At 44.4% G+C, this 17,956-nt stretch overlaps 2 protein-coding genes across 3 annotated transcripts in view; one reads left to right on the plus strand and one right to left on the minus strand.

Annotated features, from left to right (window-relative positions):
- Positions 1-17,956, minus strand: part of LOC142582383 (uncharacterized) — a 196,728-nt gene that overhangs the window by 55,236 nt on the left and 123,536 nt on the right. The window lies entirely within an intron of this gene.
- The window catches only part of LOC142582382 (galactosylgalactosylxylosylprotein 3-beta-glucuronosyltransferase S-like), a 159,417-nt gene that overhangs the window by 612 nt on the left and 140,849 nt on the right, over positions 1-17,956 (plus strand). The window lies entirely within an intron of this gene.

Genomic DNA, 17,956 nt, shown 5'->3' on the forward strand with positions numbered 1-17,956 from the left:
GTATTGACCTGTCTTATTGAACTGTCTTATTCAACTCCCTTATTTGGTACGCAAACTGTTTATAACTGTCGCATTACTTCTGCAGAAAAGCTAAAGAAAAGGAGCCGTCATTGTCTCACTTTCGCTTAGACGCCTTTATATGCGTACTATGCATTTTATGCAACCTAAAGAAGCTATAGTTGACAAAACATAGTGTCTATTGTCCGGAAGATTTTCACTAATCGCTAAGGCAAGGCCAGTTATGTTGGCACAATTTAAATATTGAAGTCTGTGAATATGTCGAAAACCTTAAAATTAAGTTACATGACAGTTATAACCACTGCTCTTTAGAATACCTCATCACCCGAGCTTTACTTGCTTTTCCGGAATGATGACAATCATAATAGTAAGAAGAAACTACCTCAAGAGTGGAAATTTACTGTAGGCTGCGCAGTTTTCTCTATAACTACTTCGGTACAGTAACTTCTAATGATAACTTCATTAGGCTTACTCTATATTTCGTTCCATTGCTCCCATTACTCTGTAGGAGTTCTTCGTGGCCAGATATGCCCAAACATTTACCCCTGATATTCAAACACTTTCGAGAGCATCTTCAGTTGCCAGTAAGTTGGACGAGCCGCGGGCGAACCCTGCCATTCAAACTCGCCAGGAGCTTCTACGTTAGCTGCTGTTGTGCAAAAAGAAAGCGTCGTAGTTCTTGGTTTGGGTCAAGAGGTCGCCGTTCCGGAAAGTAAATATCGGCGGCTCGAGGGGCAACCACTTCCAATATAGGAGGGAGAAAAGAGAAGGTCCTCGGCGAGCACTCAATCCAGAAAACGCAGGATTGAACAGGCGAATAAAAATCTTGGACATAACTCAGCATCAGCGAGCTCGGTCCTTTTCGCGGAATTCTCGTCGCCACGAGGCCTACCGGCGCCTAACCCCTCCCTCACCTCACGCTCCTGTTGCCTCTCCTCTGCGACCGCACACTTGCCCTAAACTCGACCAAACCCAAGTTGTACCGTCTCAGAGTGAATATGACGCCGGTGTGAAGCGAAGGGGTCTCGTGGATGGTGTGTTCGCTCGAGTGCTTTCAGACGATCTCCTGGCCCGTCTGCGGGAAATCCCTGAGTCAACACAAGGAACATAACGCAAGACCTGTGCGCTCTCTCATAGCTTCTTTCCTATCGCTCGCGCCATCGGTCACACTCGAGGCAGAGTATTTCCCACGACTGCTTGCTGAGACTACTCCAAATGTAGAAAAACTAACCAGCTGACTGTTTCTACCAAGAAAAAAGCCGAGAACCTCTTTATTTACAAGTTCAAAGCTAGAGTTACATGCACTGGCTACGGAAGCAACCACCGCCATTCGTTTTATATATGTAATGTTCTAGCAATGCATTACTAGCGGTCTTGCGCCGTCTTCATGGTTTATATTTAGTTTAGGCACCAACGACGGTCTTTTTATCTCTTTTTTTGGTGACTTGCTGGCTTCGAAGCGTGCACTAGAGCTCGGGCTATTGTCGGAGGTTTCAATGTGCGACAACTCTTGAGTGGTCCAAACTCGACACGTACATATTTAGAAAAGAAAGAAAAAAACGATCGTGTGGCACGACATTTCGCGAACGAGGCCAATATTGAAGCCTCGAAGTGCCGCCTTGTCATATTTCGCTCACTCTGAGCACAAGAATCTTCGCTAACATTGGTTGCCGTCATACTGACTCGAACGCACAAAATAAATCACAACACAACTTTGCACTTAGTTCACTTGAGACAACTGAAAATCGACTGCCGAATGCATGCGGGAACAAGGTGTACAGTAGTGGTCGCTGGAGCATCGGCGTAGTGGCGTACGGCGGCGCACAAGAGAGTGAAATTACAAATGTGATATCGTCGTGTGTGCGTATCACCGTTGTGGCATGTGTGGTGCGTACTACCATTCCTGTATGGCTGTCAGCTTACCTCGTCGTACTTCTCGCTGAGCGCTATTGACGATTTGAACTAGCTGCCACGAAAGAACAAGGGTTGCCGCTAAGGATACAACGTTCCATGCAGGACAAGAGTCATAAGAGATGCCGAGCTTTGGCAGTGCTGCGCGCTATCGCGCAGGTTACAGCAAAGCTGGCATTGGTGACGGTAAAAAAATTAGCGAACAGCGTCGAGAACTGGTACGCGTGGTGTCAAAACATCCCCGGGTAGCAGTAAGTATCGCGCATGCTTCGACTGATAGGCGCACGGGGGCACTATATGCTGCCACAACAGCTGAATCGGCTTGGCGGCTACGGACGGCACCCGTGACAGGATATTTGAGGGTCGTGGTAAACGATGAGTTATTGGCAGCGTCTGACGTCGCAAACGATGTCCACGAACGAGAAGTCCACTGCGAGCTTGTTTTTCGTATCGACCGAATGAGGCTTGTACTGCCATCCCACATGCATGCCTACGACCCCTATTGGTTGTCTTGAGATCCGCAAGCAATTGTTTACTTTGGACACATGGGCGAAGCACCAGGAATAAACAAAGCCAATAACCGTGGACCGTATCTCACTGCGTCCGTTGCACTCGCGCAGGCGAACTCTTCAGTCAACTGCATTTTATGTCACACTGCCATAAAGTCGATGAAGAAGTGACCTAACTTAACTGACTAGTTGCTAAAATCATACTACTTCTTTCGTGTTTCTTTCTTCGTGATAAGTAAATGAAAAGACATTCGCCACTTTGAAAACCTGTCGCATCATGTACTGATGGTGCTATGGGCGCCCAGCATATGTAAATGGCACACTATAGTCATCAGGAGCGACGCGTCCCCAGGTGCGCGCCAGACTTCAAAAAGCGGCCACACTAACATCAGGTTATCTTCGAGCGCGAGGGCTGGAGCTGTCCACCGAGAGATGCTCTATAGTCGCTTTCAAGCGGAAAGCAATGAAACCGTATGTCATCAGAATTAATGGACAGCCAATTGCCTACGAGAAGACGCACCGCTTTCTAGGAGTGATTATAGATCGAGACGTTTCCTGGAGTCCTCATATCTCCTACCTAAAAAGGAAATTAGTCATGATAACCCACGTGCTCAGATTTCTTGCGGGAAAGTCGTGGGGTGCGTCTGTGAGTACAATGCTCCAACTCTATAACGCACTGTTCCTCGGCCTCCTGCGCTATAGCTTACCTGTACTGGGTAGCACTGGTAAGACCAACCTCCGTGCCCTCCAACCTGTACAAGCTCAAGCTCTGCGAATTTTCCTTGGTCTTCACAGATGTGCATCCACGGCAGCAACAATAGCCATCGCGCATGACCACCCCATCAATACGTACCTTCAAGTCGACACTTTAAGGATGCATATCAGGCACTTCGCCCGACTTCCATCGCATCATCTCGCCTCCCTTCCTGCCGCTCGACCTCGTTCAGCGTTTAGCAAGATTATTTCCGCCAACCATGGAACTTTACCGTCAAACTTCACGCCTGCAGCACGACCATCTCTACCGCTGTGGTGCCTCCATCCACTCCAGGCTCTTCTTGTTATTCCCGGTATCAAAAAGAAAACGGAGATGTCAAATTTTGCCCTCAAACAAACCGTTATTTCATTCTTACATGACAAGCACAGAGGACGCATCCGCGTTTACACGGACGGTTCTGTCTCCCCTAAAAGTTCAGCTGGAGCAGTGGTGATTCCCGCAGAGTGTCACCCTCAAGTTCAAGACATCTCACATTACATCATCGACGGCTGCAGAACTCGCAGCTATCCGTGCTGCTCTGGAGTTTATTGTTCACAAATGTTCCCATTCATGGTCCATCTTATGTGACTCGAAGGCAGCTCTCCAGTGTCTCATGTCCCCTTTCAACCACGGACCAAATGTGCAACTAGTTGCAGACATCCGACTACTCCACCATCACGCAATCAACAAGGGACACAACATAATCTACCAGTGGATACCGGGTCACTGCGGAATTTCGGGAAATTACAGTGCGGATGACGCTGCCCGGTCGGCCCATGATGGTACCCAGATTATACCCATACCGCTGTCAAGAACAGATGCAGCCACAAGTCTTCGCTCCCTCGCCTGCGAGCTTACGCACAATCTGTGGAACACCAGTGAATTCACGAACGGACGTCTCCACAGACTGGATCCACGTCTGCAACTCCGTCTACCACCAGGGTTACCACGAGCGGAAGCAACACTTTTGTGGCTCGGCGTGGCATTCACGAACTCCTATTCATTCCGCATTGGAATGGCCGACAGCCCTACTTGCGACACATGCGGCTGCTGCGAGGAGACGATTGAGCACCTCCTTTGTGACTGTCCCCGTTAGAAAGTGCCAAGAAAAGTGCTCGTGGCCGCGCTCGAAACACTGGACAATCGCCCCTTTACGGAGGAAAAAGCTCCTAGGACAGTGGTCCAGACGGGCTTCGGCACTCAAGTTCTTAAGGGCTTTGCTGAAGTTTTTAAAGACATGCGAATTGTGCGACCGTCTTTGACTGTTGTAGCGCGTAGTTTCGCGTTACTGTGTGAATTTTCTGGTTTCCATTTATTTCCCTCTTCTTCTTCTTTCTCCTTTTATTCCCTTTACCTCTTTCCCCAGCACAGGGTAGCCAGCAGGTACTTACACTGGCTAACCTCTATGTCTTTCCTCCCCTTTGTCTCCTCCTCCTTGCGTAAAGAATATATAAAAAATGTGGATACTTCAGCTTAGACAGTCTTTTGAGTTAACTCGACCGGGACCGTAGCCACAACCGTCGTTGGCGCGAAAAGCAGTTTGGGCATTCGTGCAGTTTTTGCAGTGAATCGACCCAGAGTGGCCGTTTATAGTCCTCGCAATGCATGGCAATAACATTTCTGCCGGAGCCTCTTGATCTGCTACCGACACAGGTTGCATGGCCCGTTGCGTACAGGGTCAACTGAAAGAAACAAAAGCGCTCCGCCCCTATCAGTTTTGTCATTGTTGTTGGCAGGCTGCGGTATCAGTATACTCGTGCGCCCCTTTCAACGTGTGCACAGTGCTGACTTATCTGTCTTTCGCTCTTTCTATTCACCCTTTCGTTGACCCCTCCGTGTAAAGTAGACGACCGCACGCTGGTCTGACTGACGTCCGTGCCCTTCCCTATCCTTTATTTCTCTCCCTCTCTAGAATACTTGAATTGCGTAACAACAATCGCGAACATACAAAACGCCCACAAAACACCTGATAGGTGCTTGAGGTTAACTGTTAAAAAAATTAAATTATGTGGTTTTACGTGCCAAAACCACTTTCTGATTATGAGTCACGCCGTAGTGGAGGACTCCGGAAATTTCGACCACCTGGGGTTCTTCAACGTGCACCCAAATCTGAGTACACGGGCGTTTTCGCATTTCGCCCCCATCGAAATGCGGCCGCCGTGGTCGGGATTCGATCCCGCGACCTTGTGCTCAGCAGCCTAACACCATAGCCACTGAGCAACCGCGGCGGGTGAGGTTAACTGTGCAAATTGTATTTCTGGAGCAGCTCTGTGTTACATTCCGAGAGAAGCCTACTTTCCTTTTGATCAATCATTGTGGGACTTTCACGTTTCCCGAAACGTGATATCCTAACCTGATAGCATACTTTCCTTCCTGTTACCGTTGCTCTCGTAGTTAATTTGCTTTTGCATTTCTCCATCTCAGCCTACTGGTTAGCCCACTTTACAGAGTGCACTAACCGGGTGATTCGGTGTCTCTCAGCTTCTACTAACTCGCATGCTCTTCCTAGGCAGCTTGGCGCTACACTTAAACGAATGTCAACTTATACATTTAGCTGCACGTTACTGCGGCTCATTCCTTGCACAGCGCGTATTACGCTGTAGCAGTTCTGCATAGCAAATTAGACTTATCGTGTTGGCTAGTAGATTTGTGATTTCGTCAGTTCACCGTCACTATGACAAGCGTCAAGACTTAATCGTGAGTGGATACGAGCTTAGTTTCTTTCTTTCTTTCTTTCTTTCTTTCTCTCTTTCTTTCTTTCTTTCTTTCTTTCTTTCTTTCTTTCTTTCTTTCTTTCTTTCTTCACAACTCCTGCTTATGGGGGCACGTACAAACACAATGTCACTAGAAAGCGGCTACTTCTGCCACATACTTTTATTTATTTATTTATTTATTTATTTGTAAAATACCTTACAAGGCCCCTACATGGGGATTGAGTAAGAGGGGCATACAGTCAGTAACATACGATCTATTAACAACAATAACAAATGAAATCAGCAGCCAAGTGCACAGCCTAAAAGTCAGAGAAACATATTAGCTACATAAAGATGCATATGATTACAATAAAAAGGAACAATATAAGTTTGTAACAAACGTATTACAGTGCAAGAAAAAGATAGAAAAAAATTACACAGAACAGTGAGTGTGATATTAATGGTTAACATGGGTTAAGCGAGTTCAGTGATTGCTTGAATTTTTCACGGTCAGTTTCCGCAACTATGTTGTCGGGGAGGCTGTTCCAGAGCCGAATGGCACGTGGAATTGCAGACGAGTTAAATGCTTCTGTTTTACCATAAATGCGTGTGAAGCTATGATGGTTGTATAATCGGTGCGACGTGTGCGATGACGTTTCTAGGTGTAAGGAACGTTTGTTAGTGTGGTGGGCGTATTTATGAAATAATGACAAAAGGGCTATGTCGCGACGATTACTTAGCAGCTGAAGTGAAAGGTGAATCTTTATTTGAGTTACGCTAGAACGGTAGTCATAATTTCGGGAAATGAAACGTGCGGCTCTATTTTAGATTGATTCCAGCATGGTAATTAGGTAATTTTGGTGGGGAGACCAGACTGGAGCGGCGAACTAGCCTATGGTGAAACGCCACCACGTGGTGGCGTTTCCTCCATAGGCTAATGCAGTAACTGGTATTTTGAGTTCGCTTTCGACGCCATTAATTAGCAGTCGAGCGCTATCTGTTGTGCTGCCATCCTGATCCTCGGGTATAGCTTATTTCTTAAAGCGGAAGCTGATAAAACCCATCGAAGAATACGCCCTCTTGCACGTAACGAGCCGACAGAGACATTTCTAAGGGATGAACCTTTATCTGAGAAGAAACATTACACACATATATGAATCTGAAGAGGATTCTAAAATTACTATACGGGGAAGACGTAGTAGGAATCGTTGTAAAAATTGTATTAATATTCCGCATTACACCGGTTAAATCAACGGCCAAGACGCAGCCGACGACGGAGACATTTAAATTAATGTGCTTGTTATCGGAACATGTTTCTGCTTTTGTTTTTTCGCTTTGCTTAATCGAGCTCTCCACTATTCGGAAATTTGGCTAATGTCATTTGTGGGCGCTGCGCAGTGCATTGGCTTTGCAATGCCGCACTTTGCTGCGGTAAATAATTAGGGAGATTCGGAAGTTCCGCTCAGCTTAATGATAACGAGTCTTTACATGAGCAATTAGCTGTGACAGCTTAATGTCAGAAGCGTCTCTTGTGTGCCCAACGTTTTTCAGTCCTCCCCTTTTACCTCGTTTGTTGTTCCCTAGCAAGACAACCAAATGCTTTGTTTGATTCGCTCTCAAATAAAATCTTATTCCTTTCTTTCCTCCGAGCCCCTCCCAAGGCGAGGAGATGTTTTAGTTATTTTTCAAGTTGCCTGCAGTAATTTGGTGTCATTACCATTGCTTAGACCCCGCGTCGCCTCTCAGAGTAGCGTCAGGTAATGTCTTCCACGTAATTACCGACGGCTAATTAACGTGTGTATCCGCGTAAATGAACCGACAGGATCTTTGTTCATGAGGGGCTAACGTGTACTGCTTCCTAAAGCAGCAAATAATGCTGGTTGGGCGAGCAGTGCGCCGGCATTATTTAAGAAATTGCCCTGAGAGCTGACGACGCGCCAAGAGAAAAAAATTTCAATGTTCAGCCATAAGGGCGAAGCAATGAGTGCGATAGTAACATGTAACAATATTACGCGAAGACTTGCAGCTGTATTGGCAGCATAAAGTTAAGTAAACCTAAGCTGACTAAGTACAAATGAGCTGATGTGCTATAGAGTCCTCTGAAACTTGCCATCGGACAATTTCATTTTTGTTTATTGATGAAATCCAACGTCTTTCTTGGCGATTTTACCACCTCTTTTCTCTATCGAGTATGTTTGAAACTTCTTTCCCGGGCCGATCCCAGAGGTAATGCACAGCCGCGGCAATGAAATCACATCATTTCCAGCGTTGAGCTGTGTTATAGTTGCGCACTTTTAATACCTAAGTGTGTGGGGATTTAAGATAAAAGGCATGCGCTGTCGGTGTGTTCTTTCATGTCATTTGTTCGTGAGTTGCCACTCTCAAAATTCTGAGGAATAATGTTGTCAAGAATGTGAGACCTGGTATGAGGAACTTTTATAGAGCTTTTATATAACTAATATATATATATATATATATATATATATATATATATATATTGTCACGTGGTAGTGACGTTAAAGAACACTGTAGCAATACTGTGAAAGACAAAACTAGCTTTTATTGGGCGAACCTGTGCCCACAAAGACAGGCTACACTTAACGCACAACGATAGCGGCGAACACAGTCGGCGATCGTCGAAAATCGGGTCAGTGGGTCAAGCGCGTCGGCTTTTATACATTAGTCGTCGAATGTTCCAGAGTAATCGCTGGGACCCACGTGCCTTCCACAAAGTTCTACATCATTCGCGTCGCGCGCACATGCGATCAGATTACACAAGGTTCGTTCACAGACAGCGGATGGAAGCTTCGATAACATTCCAGAAACTTCCCACGCATGCAAGCGCGTCCTGCGCTGTGGGATAACACTTGAACGCAGCCACGCGGTATTCGTCATACTTCGCTGGGTTTTTTTATCAGTCGGAAAAAATTAGTACCCAATTACTACGTCACTGAAGATACCGCAGCTAGACGTCCCTTTGTTGTGCCTACAAATGCCTCATTGACACTTTGATAATTATGATAGTGCGTCTTGAGTAAGATAATAATTTACAATTACCTAATTAAATCTCAGCAAGAAAAAACTACTGGCAGCTACTCCGCTAGGCTTTCTTCGAGTAACGCATGGCTTCTTTTTTAATCTTCGTGCATTATAGTTAATTGGGACACCCTGTGTATATTCATGACCTGCGCATGCAAGCGACAATGCTTCCATCCCTAATAAATGTTCTAAATTATTAGAAGCATCTTTAATGAGTCGTTAACTTTGCTTACTGGAAAGAGAAGCGATATTGAGACACGAATCATTAACGTGCATTTCACACGTCGTTGACGGAATACTCTGCCGGAGGGGTGACTAAAAGTCTACAGGATTTTTCAAGGCCAAAAAAGCCCGCAAGGCATGTTGAAGCGAGGTGAACATACAGCAACATATTCATTCCCTAGGCATAAGCTATCCATACCTTTAGAAATAACTGTTTTCTGGCCTTCGTCTAAAGATTCTTTTTCGACGAAAATAGTTTGGGGAAAGCTTTTTCATAAAAGAGCCATGTAGCCCAATTTTTTTTTTCAAGAATATCATTGATGGTCACTTTTGGGCCGGGAACGTTTCGCGTGGACTGACCCATATATATATATAGATATATATATATATATATATATATATATATATATATATATATATACAGGGTATTTACAAAGTATCCAGGTACCAAATACAAATACAAAGTATTTGTATATATTTCTGTTGTCATTTGTTCCACGATGCTCCCTTACTCAATGCTTCCTTTGGGGCCTGTAAGGTCCTTTGAAATAAATAAATGAACAAACAAATATATATGTATATATGTATATATATATATATATATATATATATATATATATATTCGTTTATTTATTTATTTCAAAGTACCTTACAGGCCCTAAGGGGAGCATTGAGTAAGGGAGCATCGTTGAACAAATGACAACAGAAATATATACGAATACTTTGTATTTGTATTTGGTACCTGCATACTTCGTAAATACCCTGTATATATATTTCAATTTCTCTTCTCCCCATAAGAATATATAAACATAACGGCGGTCTTAACTCACCACCGTCAGCTGCACTTCGCTCCGAGAAGAGACAGGGCATGTGTCGAGTGAGCTCTGAACACATTGCGATGTGGTGAACGCAGTTTAGATAATGGATCCGGTATCTCAACGCTCGCAATTACCGCTAAAACCGTGACTGATTTTTTTCTTTCTTTTTGTTTTTATGCGGAGCTGGAGAACGTGTTACGAGTAGATTGAAGGAGGACTCCTTACTTAGTTAGGAGTACGCCAGCTTTATTCTCTATAGTACTTCTCATCCCGAAAGACGCAGCACTGACCCTTGGCCTACACGTGTGCGACAAATACTCTAAGTGAATTGCCTAGATATGGACAGATCCTATCGCCCCGAAAAGCTGCGGCTTCAGTTGTGGCCCACGCCATGAACTACAAGTGTGTTTGTTCATCGTACAGGGCAGTGGTGGCGTTTTCCAGACTTAGCGTATACGTGTCGTGCGGCAGCCACCTGATATTCACACATAGTATATGGCAACGCTTACGATAACAGCAGCCGACAGTGCGCTACAAACAAGACAGGACTTACGGCACGCAAACGCGCTACGGACGTATGCTACCATCCACCTACGCTTATTTACGTTATATCTGCTTGCTGGGCTGTCGCCCTATCAGCGGACTTATCCGAGCAAGCATAGAGCACTATTTCACTGTACATAATACCGCCTTAGGAATGGCAACTGATCTCAAAAATTCCAACTCGATGTACGAGCGAAAATTGCAAGCGCCTAGATGGCAGTGACTGAAACGTGAAATTTAGTATCTAAGCCAACTTAGCAAAAGCGTAATAGAGCAAAAACGAGACCAGGACTTGTCTCGTTTTTTGCGCTATTACGCTTTTGGTCATGTACTAGCAGGCCCACACGGCTCTGGTTAGGCCAACTTGGCTTGGAAGTCTTTTGTACCGGAATTCTTTCACTATTACTTTTCATTGCTCTAAGAATTTCTTTTTCAAATATATGAAATGAAGCAGCTCCAGGAGTACTTCTTCCAACCACCAACCTCTACAACGCCATTTGACGAGAACTACCCAACTAGAATTTAGAAGCTTTATTTCACCTAATTTGTCTTGGTGTAACTGTCGTAAACACAATTCAATGTACCCGCAGGTGGCAGAGGAAAACAATAAAAGACTGAACAGCTTTATGAAGACTTGTTATTTAAAATAATTTCTCTCGTTTTCTTTTCCGCTGTGCCCACACAAAGAAGTCCATCTGTCTCAATGAACTGTTGGAGTATCATATTTTAACGTGGCGAGTTCTCGCACGCGTGACGCCTCGGTATGACGACATCGCCAATCTGTTCTTCGCGTTATGTATGCTTATCATGAACGCGCTCTGCACTCTTGGAGCTTGAATGCGCATTCTTAGGTTCCAGGGAAAATAATGAATTCTAGCCTTTTAGATTCTGGCTGCGCTGGCAGCACATTGCGATCAAAGAAATCCCACAACGGGACCTAACTTATCACTGCAACGTCATAACAAATTCGGCATACAAGTGACTACTTGACATTGAGGATTCCGTCAAGGGACGATGTGTGCGATGACGATGATCCTAAGGAGGTGGTCTCAGCAGCTTTTCTATAGCATTTTAGCTGTAGAAACTTATAGCTTGTCTGCAAACGTATTACCGTTTCCTGAGAGCCGGGTTACCGGATACGTGTATATGGCAGCAGCAACGCGGGTAGCGACTTCTTCTGACGCTGAGTTTAATCAGAGAGTACCCAAAAATAATACTGCACTGACCTACCATATTCTGCTTAAGTGCTGGTGTAAAGCATTGGTAACGACATAGTTGTTACAAAGGAAACTTCGTTCAGGATTTTCCTTTGACGAGAGCACTCACGCAGCGCCGTAATGTTTCAAATGCATTGCAGATACAAAAAATGTCACACGATGTCGCTACTAGCTTTGCTACTGCCCTCCACGACTCCAGTAAACGGGCAATCATCCGTGAACGGTAAGCTCAGGGACAAGGTAAAACTGTCTCACTCGCCGTGGTTGCTTAGTGGCTATGGTGTTGGGCTGCTGAGCATGAGGTCGCGGGATCGCAACCTGGCCGCGGCGGCCGCACTTCCATGGGTGCGAAATGCGAAAACACCACATTTAAATGCAATTTAAAGAGCCCCAGGTGGTCCAAATCCACATTTCCGGAGTCCCTCACTACGGCATGTCTCATAATAAGAAAATGGTTTTGGCACGTAAAACTCGATAATTTAACTTCAATTTAATTAAAACTCTCTGTTAAAGGCCAACTGCAACGAAACTTCAATTTGACTTAATTGCTAATAAATAAGCGATGCGGCATTGGCAAAGCTGCAGGCCTGGTACTTGTTTAATTATCTTATCAGCAGCCTTGCAACTGCCCACAAGCTGATGATGCCTGCGCCTGGTTGTTAGCGGATATGACGTACACGTCCCACCACGTCTCCTCCTCCGAAATTATTTCAGCGTTCCGCTGGCGAGCGCTGACGGTGCCCAAACTGTCAGAGACTGTAAACTGGATCCAACGGATGGAAACATGTAGATTTGTAAATACGCCAAATAAGTAATCAGAAAGGAAAAGCTGTACGATAATACAAAGGACAGTGCCTGGCTATTTGAAAGTCGAGCTGGTTGCCTGAGCACAAAAGCATACTGGCGAAAATTTTCGCAACAGGATGAGGAATATGTCTGCAGCTGGAGAAGTCCGGAAACGACTCAGCATGTTGTAATAGAATGCAATTCACCCAGTGAGACCCGCAGGGAACGTCCACTTGCCAGAAGCGTTGGTATTCAAAGAGGATGCGAGCATCAACTGGTCGGCAGTTGAGATAAATAAGCGAAGTTTAGAGTATTGATGGAAAAAAAGAAGGCGGGGAAGAAATTGATGGAACGGTAATCGTTACAAGAATAAGCAACTGCGCACTATATATATACATGTTTCAATAAGAAAATATCAAGGAGAGATAAACGCACTGCTAAACTGTGACAGATGTAGTAAAATCTGATTAGATCAAGCACGCTAGATGACTATTTGTCGCTGACCTGTTTCAAAGTGCACGCCGATAAATTTCTTCGCCATCAGCAACGCCGCCATCACCACCACCACCACGCAGGACAGGCCGGGAAGCCATACGTCCGAGGCTCCGAGTTATGCGCCACATTTGGCGAGTGGCAATGACGGCACTTTCTCTGTTTCAGTACTTTTGCGAGTACTTCGTGACGCGTCCACTTGCATTTCTAACGTGAAAATTTCCACGGAGGCAACTCTATACTTACCTGAAACAATGCTTTCTGCACTTCCTAATATTTCCTGCCAGTTGGCCTTTAACCTTTTTGCTATAGCGTTGATGCTATCAAACCCACAAGCAAATTAATACGCGCAGCGGAATGATCTCAGAGCCCCCCCCCCCCCCTTTCGAAATTACAAACTCTGCGTCAACAATGAGGAATAGCTTACCGGCAGAGGGAAAGCGCCGCGCGAAATCTACGGTAGGCTGGAAATGCTTACGAATATTAGCTCGTGGATAAGTCACCGGTCGCAAGATTGAGCGCACGATAGCAATCGGGCTATGCGAAGTATGGCGTATATCGTTTACGTCACAGCCAACTGAAGATAACGCATGTCATTAGGCCTGCCGGCTGCGCGACAGGTCAGTCCCCTTTGGGAACACCAGTCGGCGGGCGCAATTGAAGCTATGGTGAGTAGCCATGGGTGCAGCTCATGGTATGAGTGTTGCGATACAAGCTGCCACGTCTCTTCTGGGGACACCGCATTGCCGAATTTGGAAAGGAATAGCTCCGGAAGGTTTAGGCCCTTCACGCCCACATCGAACGCTGATGGAGCGCCACCTCGCCTGTAGTGTTGCATTACACTGATAAAAAAGCCAAATATTAGGACATATTGAGGTCAAACCACCGGTCAGCAGAAATAACATCTACATGAATATAAATCAGACGTTATAGATTTTTTAGTCATACTTAAAGCAGAGAAGGCACCAATCTCAACAAAACTTCACGTTACCATTGAAGCATTTGATTAGGGAAGAGAAAGAAAAAAAACATCGCGCGAAACATATATAATTTCTTATCGATTGCCACATCGAAGTTGTAAGGTTGGTAGCCAAACCGTTTCTTATTTCTCTCATTCCATGTTGTTTCCAAGAGGTTTGTTCTTTCAAAATTACTTTCAAGAAGACAACAGCCGCTGCTATTTTAAACCCTCTATAAGGTTCCACAAAAGCTTCCTCCGCTTACTGCAGTTCATAGAAAGAATGGCCTTGCTAGAATTAAGCGTTATATAGAGGGCGGTATAGAGGTAGAGACGCTCAAATGAAGGCCCTTTTAGCGTCTTGCGATGCCGAGAAGTTAGCAGCAGGCGTTCAATCAATGCGATCAATATACGAGGTATGGCTTAAAGAATGACAATCTTTTCACTGCGAACGCAGTTGATCGGGCTTTTTTTTTCGTTTCGTAGAAAAGAAACAGCGCGTTCAATGAGTCCGCTGGATCAGTATACATTTTTTTTTCTTTCGTGTTTTTGCAATCATTCACTGGGGTGAGATAGCATGGAGAACAATAATGCGCACGTCGGCGCTACTCCCGGTCACGCCGATAAATATGACGCGCATTTTGGTTAGCGAAAATCGATATGTCTGAAAACACTTAGCACTGGAAGTCACCGGGTGGTCCCCAGGAGCTAAGATATTCGCGATCGATAACTACGCTTCCTACTTAATCATATTGAAACTATAGGCCCTTCATACACAAAAAACGCTTGGAGACACCGACTATATATAGAATCAGCTTTACTGCTCAAGAAACAAACAAAAAAATAATAATATTTCTATAATTGCACGCACAGTTGAGCGCCTGCAGACTACATATCGCTTGCTGATTATATTGATTATATGCATCCTCAGAGGAAGGGTTGTCGAGATTTATACACGTGTCACCGCATGTTTCGATAGTCTCACGCGCGTCCACGTATGAGGAGCGTATTTTTCGTCCATTATTACTGATAACGGTCAACAGAAGGACGAAAGAAAAAAGCCAGCCTGCGAAGTATTGAACAACAAGGTTCCTAAAAACCAGAACCGCATGGCTTTCGTAAACCATACGAGAGGTTTCACCGCGCACTGAAGTGAAGTTTAACTAGTTAGATTACGTGAGATTTTATTTAAGTGGCACTATTATTAATATTTATAAACAGAATTTTCGGCATCGTAGTGAGGTTTGTATTGCTCATTTGTTGCTCCGATTTTATGTGGCATTGCTTTTGTCTTTATTTGATAGGGGGCTGGTTTTAAAGGTTTTAAGATATTTCTATATTTTCTTTTAGTGCTTTTAAACAAAGAGAGTGAACTTACATCCCCTGCTATTATTTTAGAAGCTTCTAACATTCATAGCCAAGGCCTTGTTTTTACACATGTGCTATGGGTGTGCAGTTTTTATATTTTAAGATTTATTACAGCGTAAGCTGTTATGGGCTTATTCCAATAGCCATTTCGGTTGGCGATCATGTCCGCTTCCGTCGCCGGTGTCCGGTGTCCGCAACAGCTATCGCCGGGAATAAAAAAAAAACAGGTCCCACTGAGATCGAACCCGGGCCCACTGCGTGAGAGTCATCTACTCTACCACTGAACAACGCCTGCGTTTTTTTTTCCTTTTGCTTTTTTACATGGCATTTGTTACAATGAATGAAATTATGCATATGTGCAGGAACTTTTTACCCCGACATGAGCGGCAGGTGATCATAAGTGATCACTTGCCAATGAGCAGTACATACAAAGAAAAAACGTCACATAAAGCAACATCTTCCATCGGAACAAAAACTTGAAAAGAGAACTAACTAGGAGAACACCTAACGAGCCCAACAATTAATTATTCTTCAATAATTTTGTTTTTGGGGCAGCAAGTACGCTAACACCTCCTTCTGAAATTTATGACATGAAGTTGCAACTACTACAATGCAAATGTAAAGTTAGGCTCACAAGCAGGCGAATTCTGCTAGCGTGGCGCGCATTTCTCTGCCGAATGAAAACGTTACAATGTAACAAAGCTGTAAATGATACTGCTTCAGATTTATCCATACGTTTTCTATACAAATTTTCTGGTACAATTTTCTATAGCCAATTTTCTCTCCATTATGACAATACTGCATTTAACGACCCTCCGTGAGGTTACCCAATCTCTTTAGTAGATGTATTGCAAGAAATTACGGTGCCAGCTTATGTGCGCGAAACTAGAACACAATTTGCTAAAGTGGTCTTCCAAGAAGATGGACTCGGTCGTTCTACGCTTTGTCGTCACTGCTCTCCATAGTACTACCTATAAAGTGCTTTGCCAAGAAAGACATATCTAATGGCGGAATGGACAACAAATATTTTCTTGAATATTCCAAATGAAACAATATTGAGACGTGTACATTATGTTTATTGAGTGACCGCGTTCCACCGTCTAACAAATGTCACCGCTCAGTGCGGGAGGCGCCCGCATGGACTGGAAGTTTCGCGAATGTTATCGATGGATCTGTTCTCACCGAAGCTTGTGTAATCCGATTGCATGTGCGACGCGAATTGTGCAGAGCTTTCTGAAAGACACGCGGGCACCACCGATTACTCTAGATGCTTCGATGACTCGTGTATAACAGTCGACGCGCTTGACCAGCAGATCAGATTTTCGACGATCGCCGACTGTGTTCGCCGCTATCGCCATTCTTTGAGTCGCCTGTTTTTGAACGCAGAAGTTCGCCCAACAAAACGTTAGTTTTGTCATTTCCGATTTCGCTGCTTTCTTCACCGTCACTACTACGTAACAATATGAAACGCAGGACCGTATTATGAAACTTTTTTTTTTTCTCAAGTTTCGTTCGTCTTGCCTGTTTTCTTACAGGGCACACGCCTATACGTTATCTGGTTGTGGCGGGTTATACGAATAGAGTAGAATGAGTGGCAAATACTCTGTACATACTAAAGCCCTGTGCGGTGGTCGAGAAGAACCATCAGCACTTCAAAGCATAGAGTCGTCTGAATCACAGAATGTTTAACGCATTCACAATGCGTCGAAGAAGACATTTCTTTCGGGAAAATACTTCAACATTGTATGACGCACTATCACCTGGTTAATTTTTATGTTTTCCCTGGATAATTCTTATGAATTGTTTTTGTACATTAAACGTTTTGTTAGCCGGTAGCGTGTTGACCAGAGTCATTTCAGGGAGACATCTTTCCAGTTCACGTAACTAAACATTTGTGCTGCCTATTGCGTCTCCCTACTTCACGTCTGCGTTGTGATAACGTGATGTATTGTTCAATGACGTGAAAAAATGATCAATTCAAGCCATGTTAATCGCAGTATACTCAAAGCTAAGATGACAAAAATGTTTATATTTCACTTATAATGACACTCCTTGGGCTTTGGTAAGCGCCTTTATGTTAACAATACAGTTAATCGAAACAACTAATATTTTTGCCTTTTACAAGCACGCGATCGAATGTTTATCCAAGGCACTGTATTAGCTTCTCAGAACATATGTTCAGCACATTCGCCCAGTTGATTGCCAGGATTTTCCGAGAAAGTGGGGCTACTAAAATCCGTTGTTATGCCACCTGAAAGCATCTGAAAGATCTGCGTAATGACTCCGAGAGAAAGTTCGCTGAGCAATAATTGAAACGGCAAAGGAGGATATCGGGATTTAAGCAAGCGGCTTGACCTTTTCAATACTGATTGGCCTCGATTTTTCGAACACACAGGGCATAGATAAGGACAAAAGCGTAACTACGTCATTACTGCAGTTGAAATCCGTCGAAGGTACGAGTGGTGTGTCGACGAAGACCTCTTCAACACGATACAGTAACACCTCGAGTAAAATCAGCGCACTATATTGTATCAATGAAGGTGCTTAACAGTGCTTGAAACAAGGATTTAAGAGGGGGGCTCTGTTTCTCGTTCACTACGGTGGAATACTACCCAGGAAAGACCCTTA

Source organism: Dermacentor variabilis, chromosome 5 (genome assembly GCF_050947875.1).
Source record: "Dermacentor variabilis isolate Ectoservices chromosome 5, ASM5094787v1, whole genome shotgun sequence".
NCBI classification, from domain to species: Eukaryota; Metazoa; Arthropoda; class Arachnida; order Ixodida; family Ixodidae; genus Dermacentor; species Dermacentor variabilis.